Genomic DNA, 10849 nt, shown 5'->3' with positions numbered 1-10849 from the left:
GCTGAACGCAACAGATTTCTATGGAATTTCGTTCAAACATCCCGGACAGCTCGGGACTGTAACGCGGACAAACCTCGTGGACTGAATTGCGGACAGTGCCACAAATAGTCTCTCGGACCATTGCGGACAGAGCCACGGATAGGATCTCAGATGACTGCGGACAGTGCCACGGACACGATCACGGACAGCATATTCCATCGAAATTTCCTTTAACCATCCTGGACAGCTACAGCTCCACGGACAATCATCGTGGACAGGTTTGCGGACTATGGCGGACAGAGCCACGGATAGGATCTCGGACTGCGGACAGCTGCGGACAAGTCCACGGACGTTTCAATCCACGGACTGGGGCCACGGACAACTCATGGACATACCAGTGGACATGTCCTCAAATTGTCCTCATGTAGTCCGTAGCCACTGTCCGCGTGAGCTGTCCGTCGGCTCATCAGCGAGAGCGAGACGGTGTGTGTATGCTTGGAAACAAACAAGTCTTTCGAACGGGAATTATAGTAATTGAAGTAGGACGAATTTAATACTTCTTGGTGAGTAAATGCTCTGTTCTTTATTAATTTGTGCGTCACTTACCACGTCAATTACGAATTGGCTGTCTTGCTGTCTACAATGTTGCTAAACATTTCCGAGCCTTTTGTTGGCTGAGCGATTAGCGAAGCCTATTACTCCGTCTGGTCGGAAAAAACTTTTTGTCTGTCTGTCTGTGTGTCTGTCTGTCTGTCTGTGTATCTGTCCGCACGAAAACTCGAAAACGAATTGAGCGAGCGACCTGGGATTTTCAGGGTCGTTTTGTATCATAAAAAGACAGATCGAGTTCGAAGATGAGCATTCTAGCTCAAAAATTGGATTTTAAAAAAATCAAAAACAACAGGTCCCAAAAATGACGTTTTTTAAAAATATTTTTTTTATGGTTTCCTAAGGGGTAACTCATCAAAGGAGAGCCCAACGGGCGAAAATTTTGTCCGTTTTGCTCTAGCTCAAACCGTTGAGGCGCTAGAAGGTTTTTTTGACGAAAATAAGCGAAAAAATGTACAACCCTGCATGCTTAGTCTAAGTGACGGGGTTGACGGGCCGGAGGTCCGAATCTTTGAGTACATTTTTGCTCTACCCGACTCGGGTGTCAGCGCCGCAGGCCAAGGTGTATGCCAGGCGCGTCGCAGCGTAACAGTGTTTCGTGAGATATCGCGAAGCCTGTTACGCGAGACGTGGTCTGGCGTACATCTACCTTGTAATTTGCACACAGTTATCATGCCGCCCAAAGCCAGACGTTAACACTTTAAGCACAAAAAAGTCAAAGACAAGGGTTTGCAGAAAAAAATAAGAAGGCATTGCAATTGGGGGATCAGGGAGTGTCAAGTCTTGACAGTGCTCAGCCCGTTTCAGAATCAGTGAGCAATAATAGTAAAAGTGCAGACCATCCTTTGTTTGGGAAAGTTTAGGTTCTCAGTAACAGTTTAATTTCACAGGAATGCAGTGAATCACCAAGCCGTCCCCCAAGAGTAGCCTCATCAGTCGCTGAGTCTGTGAACCTCAATTTTGATGATGACAGTTCTTTTGCCTCTCCGGATCCCTCAGTTGTTTCCCTCAGTAATGTTGCAGCCTCATCCCCTTCACCAAGTACTGATCCTATTCATGTGGTTTCAACTCCAGTAAGTATCTTCACAAAAACAAGTTGCATTCAAATGAATGAATAGAATAATACAATATTATGTTATGTATTACAGAGCTCAAGTGCTGACTTCAGGCTTGGAGATATTATTTTGCCCGAGAGTCCTTCGCTTGATTCCTCATCAAGTGCTAGTGATTTTCTCACGAGTCCACCAACAAGCAGAAATGATGGTTATTCTCCTGTTGAACTATTTAAAGTGCCTCAATTAGATGTTACAGGGCGTTACTCATTGAAGGTAATTTTTTTTCTACTTCTAATAGAGTATCAAATAATTTAATAAAATTAATTTTACTTTTATTATTTATTTATTACATAGTTTAGGGAGAAGAAATCGACGCATCCGTGCAACACTGGTGAATCTGTTTAGGACGGACGAACAAGGGCGAATCTGAGAAGGACAGACGAACAAGGGCGAATCTGAGAGTGCTTTTTCAAAATTCCCGCAGACCTATCTTTGAACGCTTCATACTCTTTGATGTGACGTCGGATCGCTTCAGTTCAGGTCGTGTTCTATTGAAGGCTCAATGACGGGTGCAATGATGCTTCGTTCAAAGTGATCTGACGTCAAATCAAGAAGTGAGACACGTCTAAAGATAGGTGTGCAGAAATTCTGAAAAAGCACATTCGCCTTTGTTCGTCCGTCCTTAACAGTTTTGCCTTTGTTCGTCCGTCCTTCACAGATTCGCCCTTGTTCGTCCGTCCTAAACAGATTCGCCACTGTTGCACGGATGCGTCGAAATGCATTGCTGCAGGAAGTGAAAGTTAAAGTGGATTTGTTTGTAAAGGAGAACTCGACGGGTTGATAACTCCCCTGCCAAGTGTACACCCCTAATTCTAGTACTTCAAACCAATTCAGATCAATTTAATTTAATTCAACTCACTTCAGAAATAATTCAACTAATTCAGTCTAATTCAAGACAATTTACATTCAATTCAAGTCAATTCAAGCCAATTCAAAAACAATTTAACCAACTCAGTCCAATTCGAACTCAATCCAAGCCAATTCAAATTAAATTCTTGAAATTTGTACACCCAATTCAGGAGTTATCCACCCCTCGGGAGAACTGCTTTTGTATGGTTCAAGGTGACAAGATAAATATTTTATTTTTGTCAAGAACAGAAGACAAAATGACTCAAAGACAGTTGATTTTTAAATGTGACGGCTCTTGCCCTGACCCGCACAGCTACTTTCATCTATTGCAATCGATGCTTAAACATGACGAAACCAAAGAAATTATTCTACTTTATTATGTGCAAAGATTCCTCGTATTGTGTGCCTACCAAAGATCTGAAGACCGCTGATCCCAGCAGCGTGCAAGTGGATGAAGAACTGACCTTGAACTACAACCATCACACAAAGTCCGGGCGAGTGATGTTTATCTCAGGTAAGCAATCCGATTCATTCATTCCACACCAATTGTTATCTGCATCGGCCGAAGTTCTTTGAGCGGTCGAACTTTCCACTTGCTCATGGCCATGTGCTCTAACCTATGTTCCGTGCCTTCTTTAACCATGCGTTCTGACATGCTAGGCTTATTCGTTACTCTACATTTATTTCAAACTTCATTTAAAGTTGTAAATGAATGTTTATTTTGCTAACGCGCCATTATGGTGGGTTTAGTCTCGTGAGGCTAGTCGCCTTGTGAGACGCCTCAGCAGCTTGCCTAAGTCGCTTCAAATCTTAGTCCCATAAAACCTCTGAGGCGCAGATACCCCAGCTGAGGCCTTACCGTGATAAGCGACTCGCCTCACGAGACTAAGTCCACCATCAACGTTACTTATGTCAACTTAATTCTAAATATTGAACCTTTTGTTGCAGCTTCTGAGGATGAAGTGTTGTCTGAAATAGATAAGGGGAAGAAGAATCGAGTGTCAAAGGAGGACAGCTTTCATGAGGAAATGCCTCGCAAGTCAGCTCTCAAACAGCGTGAATTGATGTCCGAGCTTCACAAGAAAGTAAGTAGTGCTATTTCATCTGCTTCAAATGGCAGTTACGATGTCTACAATTAGTATTGTTTGTTTCAGCCCACTTCCAGGCGAAGAAAGCCGCCAAAAGGATGACGGAAGAGAAGAAGGCCGCAGCGGCTCTAAGTACTGAAATGCCTATGATTACACCACAGAATGGTATTGAAGCCTCAAGCGAGCACCAGGTAGTTATTGCTTCTACATGTGTTAAGCTGATTTATTAAATTGCCCAATTGACTGTTCATTATTCTTTGTAACTAGGAGAACACAAATGAAGTCACCGTTGAGAAACCAGACTGTCATTCTGATAATGTGTCCTCTGGATTAACTCAGTCTACCCAGCTGAAAAATCCACGCACAAATCCACCTGGGTTTCCGAAGACTTTCCACGTGGGTTTCCTATAAGATTCACAAGTGGTTAATTTTCCATGAGGTAATTGGTTACTTTCCATGTGGGTTTTTGTAAAAATCCGCATGGTTATTTTCAGAAATTCCACGTGGGGTTCTCGAGTACCACGTGGTTCCCCACACCCATGTGGAGATCCAAAGACAAGAGTCCTGAGTCCCAAGTGTGTCATAAGACATGACTTACAGCAACTTCCCCAAGTGAAATTTGGCTTGGTCGAAATCCGTTCACAGTGACTTGCCAAGGGACAAGCTGACGGATGCCCTCTGCAGCAGGGACTTAAACGCGCCTTTTGCTGACCACTTGGAGGACCCGACCGAGTTAGGAATTAGTGGGGGTGGTGAACTGTAACAGAGAGAAACAAACAAAAGCTTTGCACAGATTAATTGTTCTAAATAACCCTTCCATCCTGATGGAAAAAAGGTTGCCTTGGTGTCATCCTACCACTGACTAGACCTATCTAAGACACCATCTCGTTCCTAAAGATCTTAATTTGGTTGTTTTACCATCATACTTAACTTTAATCATTTCCATCTCCGTCTGCATGGCTGGTCTAGGTTCTGCGTCTCTCGGCATCGTTGGCTCTCGTCTGGGAGGGTGTTGTCGGTTGACTGTCGAAGGTTTGGTGATGGAAAAGGCGATTCCTTTCTAGTCGGTCTCAGCAGGCTTTTGGAGGTTAAGTGATCGACAGGGATCGCTTCGGGTTCTGACCCTGGAGTTTCAGTTGTCTTGGGGAGGCCCTTACTGAGTGGTGTGGGTCTCATGGTCCAGTTCTTTTCTTGATTTTGGGGTGAAACGAGTCTGTTTGTCAACATTGGCTCGAGCGGCTACTCGTCGGACCCTGAACTGCCGATAGCGAGGGGCGCCTTCTGGGCAGTAAGGCCGTGACGTCAGAATGGACCAGGTGTTTGGCGGGAAGTGGTCGGGCCTGAGCCGTTTCGTCATGAAGGGCTCCTATCTTGCACTTAGCATACTAGTTGCTAAAAGGAGCAAGTGCCCATTTTTGTGCGGGCTATTTGACAGTGACAGCATCCTCGAGACGCTCCAGACCAGAGCTGAGGATTCAAGGTATTGTAAGGTTCGGTACTAAAAGGAAAAGACAAGAAGTATGCTGAGACCAAGGGATTTATTGGACGATACTCAGTACAAGGAACGTCTAGCTGGCACGAGAGCTCAGGCAAGACTGAAGCGCGTCGGCTAGGTTGTTGTGGAGTTACTAGGGACACACTGCGAGACTAGACTGACTCGAGGCGAACAGTCATGAGAATGACAGCAGTACGTTGACTACTGGTTTAAGGCCCTAACATTACAACTACTCCTTTTCTTTAAAGAGGACAAGGACCACCCCAAAACTAAACAAGGCTCAAGCAGTAACAAGGGAAGCTACGGTATACGACCCCATTTAGCAATGGGTCCAGGGAAACACCTTGACAAGGGCAAGGAAAAACCTCGACCAGTGATCACCAGAAAACAAAGTGCTCATGCCGCTTGAGATGGCTCGACCGGGGCGACGACGCTAGGAGACGAACACCTCCTTCATCGGAGCCGGACCTCCGTAGAAGCGCCACCTCCGGGACGATGGCACAAGAGAAACGGACACCTCCTTCGTCGGGGCCGGACTCCTCTCTTGAAGTGCTTCACGTCACCGATGCAGATTGGGGTTGGCTAGGCCACAAGAGGTTGAAATTGTCCCCATTTCTTTCTATTATATTGTGCACCGACCCGGTGGCGCAGTGGTTAGCGTGCTCGGCTCCGGTTCAGTGACGCGGCTTCGAATCCCAGGCGCGTCTAGTATTTCCCCCTTTTCTTCTTTTCTGTGACAGTTTGTTGCCGAAACGTCATTATTGCCGACGCCGTTCTGGGCAGCCGTCCCGCAGGCGCAGCGGTTAGCAGTCTTTACTCGGGTTTGCGAGACCCGGTCCCCTGCCAAGGTTTACATTGCTTGGTCTCACTTTCTGAATGATTTTACCAATAGACTATTTGGAGTATTTTTCTCGTTCTTGCATTTTTAACAAAATCGCCATTGTTTTAGGATGCAACACTGAATTGCTGCGTACCTACCAACCCAAGAATGGCGGTCCACTAAGTGCTATCACAAATAGAGTAAAAATTATTGAAAATATTCGTAATGTAAGTATTCCGTATGAAATTACTATGTGCCGTACGTACTATCACTGTTACGTCAACCTTATTCAAATGTTTACAGGTACATGTACTAAATAAACCGGGGCCCGCTTTTCCGGAACCCGGTTCTTGCCAGTGCGGGGCGATGGGAACTGCCTGTATTATTCCCTCGCAGCTTTGGTGCCGCAGGAAGAAATTACGTACAGGCATAAAGTTCTCTTGCACACAGTTAAAGTCTCACGAAGCAAAATGCCAAATGCTTCGTACCTACGAAGGATTTGCTCCCTACGAAGCGTCCAAATCCTTCGTATTACAAAGGATTTGGCATTTTTCTTCGTAAGACTTTAACAGTGCAAACAGTAAAAAGGTCATGGGATAAGATTTCTGTGCCACCGCATAGGTGGTTTCTTAGGCAAGTTCCTAGACGCGCTGATGGGACTGTGTTTCAGTCCTGGCCAGATTTCGATACTTGGTAAAATGAAATCAGGCCGCAGCATCAAATAGTAAGCCCCTGTGCAATACTGTGTAATACTTAATATCTGAACGCATCGTGAAATATGTTATTTTTTTAGATCCGAATGATGGTCGTTCTGGGGAGTATTCTGAGTTGGGAGGACTGCTATTTTCGAGCAGTCATTCCAGATTTCCTAATGCGTAACGGCAATGCACATTTGGAGGACCCATCGGACTATTTTAGGTACATCCCAGTGAGAAATGGAAAGTCGAAAACACGTCGATATGACATCGATTTCTAGATCGATTTTTTAGTCGATTTTGGCATCGATTCGATGCGGAGGTGGTCATCGGATCGATACGTTGCCGATATTGAAACAGACATCGTTACGACATCGTTTCGACATCGTTTCGAGGTCGGCCACTGAAGAGCATCTCTTGTCGATTGTGTATCGATTTTGTGTCGGACTTCCCCGACTGGATTGAAGAGGGTAGTTTAGCCAATAATAATGCAGTATGAGAGCATGACATTATATTCTGAATTTCAAGCCCATAACAAAACAAACTTTGCTATTCGCGCATATTTTAGCAGCTATCTGAGCTAAAATAAATGAAACTAAAAGAAACAATACAGCCAAGGAGCTATAGGAGGAGCTCAAGACTCTTTAAATGTTAAGTAAACAGACAAAACAAAACTTTGCCGTTTGCTTATTTTATCAGCTATACTATCTGAGCTAAAACTAAATGTAACATCACAGCCAAGGAGCTAGGAAGGAGAAGCCCAAAGACTCATTAAACATTTTGGTAAACAAAACAAATCAAAACTTTGCTGTTTGCATATTTTAGAAGCTATACTATCTGAGCTAAAACTAAACGTAACATCACAGCCAAGGAACTAGGAAGGAGGAGCCCAAAGACTCAACGTTTTGGTAAACAAAACAAAACAAAACAAAAACAAAATAATAAAAAGAAACTGAGATCAATGGAATTCATGTCAAAAATAAAATACAAAACAAAATAAAAAAAAATGAAGTGAACTGCCATAACTAATTAATTAATGTTTTTCTTAGTCTTCTTCTTCTTCGTTTTCCTCTTTGGTGTTTGGGGCTGATCAGCAACAACAGCAGTTGCTGCAGTCTTCTCTTTCTTCTTACCCGTATATGCATTCACACTCAGCCAACGTCCAGCTAATGCTGGGGCTTCTTTCAGATCATGTGCATTGAAGCAAGTTGTGAGAGCACCTGTAACAGGTTGAAAAAATTTAATTTAATTCAAATTTTAAAAAGATAAGAATAAGAAGAAAGAAAAACAAAGTCTATAATACTAGAAAATTACCCTTACCTAGTATGAGACTCCACAAATTTAATTTTTCAAATTGCCTCTTCTCTCCCACCCGGCCCTTGAAGGTGTAGGCTTTGAGAATACTTTTGTCAACTAATTTTAACATCAGCTTATTGACTGACTTGCCCAAATTATCTGAGAATACAAACTTGCTAAAGTAATTGGCCTGTATGCATAGAAGTAGAGAAAGGCCTTGATTAAAAAACCAGGTGTGGCAGATACAATTTAGCTAAGACAGTACCTCAAACACAAATGTAAGCCTTGGTGAATCAGTAAAATACTAAAAAATGGGTTCAAATATCCAAAATTAGAATATCTGTCTTAGAGGTGTGCGAAGGTTTACGTTGGTGTTTCTTAACACAAACAACAAAAGAAACTATACATAATATTCATTGCTTACTGCTGCATTGAGGTTGTTTGAGTCTGACAAGAATGACTCCATAATATGTAGATTTTTTACACCAACTGGGAAATTTGGAAGCCCTGGTGGCCTTTCCACAACCCGTTCGCCAGGAATTATAGCATTAACCAGACGTGTAAGATTCCAACCCACAATATCAACCTTGCTGTCAACTTGACGGACACGATTCATTAATTTTCTGTAAAGGTTAGGTGAGACAGCTTCGTCTGAAATAGAGGAGTGTTCTCAAAACCAGAATAACTACACGGATAAAGAACAGAGATTAATAATTCCTGATGTGCAAATTTATCAGAACCTTGGTATGATAAACCTCACACATACCTACAGAATCAGATCCAGTGGAGTGTGGGCCCTCACTCTGCACATCACTATCATGACCACTGTTCTCTGAATGAGATTTAGAGTCGTCATCAGTCTCTTTTTGCTTTTTGACAGCACCATCCACCTCTGAACCACTGAGAATATTTTCAGAATCACTTGGTTGTAATCCATCATCCTCATCAAAATAAAGACTGTGATTACTTTCAGAATCACTTGGTTGAAATTGATTTTGGGGGCCATCAACATCTGTTGAATTTGGTAGCACATCTAGACAGCACAGAAATAAAAGATCAGATTAAAATTTGAAAATGTACAAAAACTGAACCTTGTCAATAAAATTACCTCTAGAGGTGGATGAGATGTTGGTCCTTACTTTTGGGCTCACAACTAGGAAACATCGAAGAATGTATATTAAAGGAGCACAGTTTGCAAATGCATCAGTAGATAAACAATATATTTACCTGTGGTGCTGGGAGAACTTTTGTTGGCTAGAACCAGGTTGTTCGAAGTTTCATTTGGGGTCGTAACTATAAGACAACATGAAAACCAGTAAACACAAATGATACATTGAGCAAAACTTTTACTAAATGAACAATATAATTACCTGTAGTGCTACTGCAAAGCTTTTGTTTATGACACTCTTGAAGATTTGACAAAATGTCAATTTGTTTTGGTTTTTTGGCTTCAATAACCCTCTTTATTTTGGTGATGAGGTCATTCGCTACTTTGTTTTTATCAGTCTTGCCAACCTCAATGAGACCAGGGTTCTTCTTACAACTAGCTTTTCCCTTGGAAATTGCCTTCACAGGCACAGCAGGTTTAACACTCTCATACTAACATTTATCTTCAAGGGTCTTGATTTGGAAGCATTATTAGAAATGCTCGAAGAGGAAGCCTGTGGTTGTGGTGCCAAAGTAGATGGAATGGGAGGTGGAGCAGGAACAGCAGACGGCTTAGCTTTTGCACTTGAGTTCTTATTACTCTTGCTGAGACCTTCTTCAGTTTTTTTTTGGAGGTGGTTTAGAATGTTTTTCTTCAGAAAATATAAAAAAACGGGCCTTCTCTTCCTCCTGAACCCTACCCTGCTCTTCCTAAGTTTCATCTGAGGTATCAGCAATTCTAGCGTTACACCCATTAATTGCTTCAATATAAGTACCTGCACCAAAACAATGTGTTAAGACTTGGTCAAGAATCCCTTTAAATAACAACAATAAGGAGTTCAATGTGTTAATGAGAACTTTAGATTACCATAATATCGTTTCACCAGCACAGGTGTGGGTTTCCAGTTGGGTAAAGGTGCAGCTTCTCTACGAACCAAGGGCCCAGCATCAGCGTCATTTTCTGGCCACATCAAGGTAGCATTCATACATTTATCTGGCCCATCTACCAGCCAGCCTATGTGGCCCACATCATAATTCGCCTCATCATCATTTAAATTTAAAGACAATAAACTGGAAAAAAAAAGATTGGATTAGTACTCAGACAAAATAAGCAGCAAAAATTTCTGAGTTTTACAAATTTTTGCAATAAGAAATAGGCAAGATATATATAAGTATTTAAATTAATGAATATAATTACATTTATGGATAAATGACATTTTGAAATTAAACACAAGTAAATGCATACCTGCAGAAAGCAGCAACTACTAATTAAGAAGCCATGCAAACCAAAAGTTAGTGAAATAAAGGGAGAGTGTGTAGCAAAGGAAAGCACAGAAAATCTTCCCCATCTGGCATCAGCCAACACTTCCCGTACACATCAGTTAAAGGAAAAGCTCTCCTTTCATCACCCAGCCGTGAAACCATCACAATTCCCAGATCAGATGATGGAATAGGGTAATCATAGGCATTTGCCAGTAACTTGGAAGGAGTAGCCTACAAAAAATATTTCATTGCCCCTTTGGACAATATTGTGCAACACAACTACTTCTCCATCATTAGTAACAAAGCATGAATCTCTATTATTTGGTTTAAAAACCACATCATTCACACAAAGATATCGGAATTGTTTTCCAGGAACAATTTCCTCCTCTATGTAATGGCTTCGTGCAAGGTGAATTTCATTGTCTGGTACGTCAAGAATTACAATTGATACTGGTCTTTCTAAATCCCTATTGGCAGCCTGCTTCAATGGTTCA

At 42.3% G+C, this 10849-nt stretch overlaps 2 long non-coding RNA genes across 2 annotated transcripts; both read left to right on the top strand.

Annotated features, from left to right (window-relative positions):
• The first annotated feature begins 1267 nt into the window (after nucleotides 1-1267).
• On the top strand, nucleotides 1268-3062 carry LOC127751234 (uncharacterized). Its single transcript, XR_008012032.1, has 3 exons — nucleotides 1268-1661; nucleotides 1737-1916; nucleotides 2941-3062. It is a non-coding gene; the product is annotated as an uncharacterized LOC127751234 (long non-coding RNA).
• Nucleotides 3063-3913: 851 nt separating this feature from the next.
• Nucleotides 3914-7438, top strand: LOC127751233 (uncharacterized). Its single transcript, XR_008012031.1, has 5 exons — nucleotides 3914-4079; nucleotides 5876-5983; nucleotides 6085-6182; nucleotides 6259-6679; nucleotides 6749-7438. It is a non-coding gene; the product is annotated as an uncharacterized LOC127751233 (long non-coding RNA).
• Nucleotides 7439-10849: the final 3411 nt, after the last annotated feature.

Source organism: Frankliniella occidentalis, unplaced genomic scaffold, assembly GCF_000697945.3.
Source record: "Frankliniella occidentalis isolate FOCC.00 unplaced genomic scaffold, Focc_3.1 Scaffold388, whole genome shotgun sequence".
NCBI lineage: Eukaryota > Metazoa > Arthropoda > Insecta > Thysanoptera > Thripidae > Frankliniella > Frankliniella occidentalis.
This window is presented reverse-complemented; position numbering and strand designations above follow the sequence as displayed.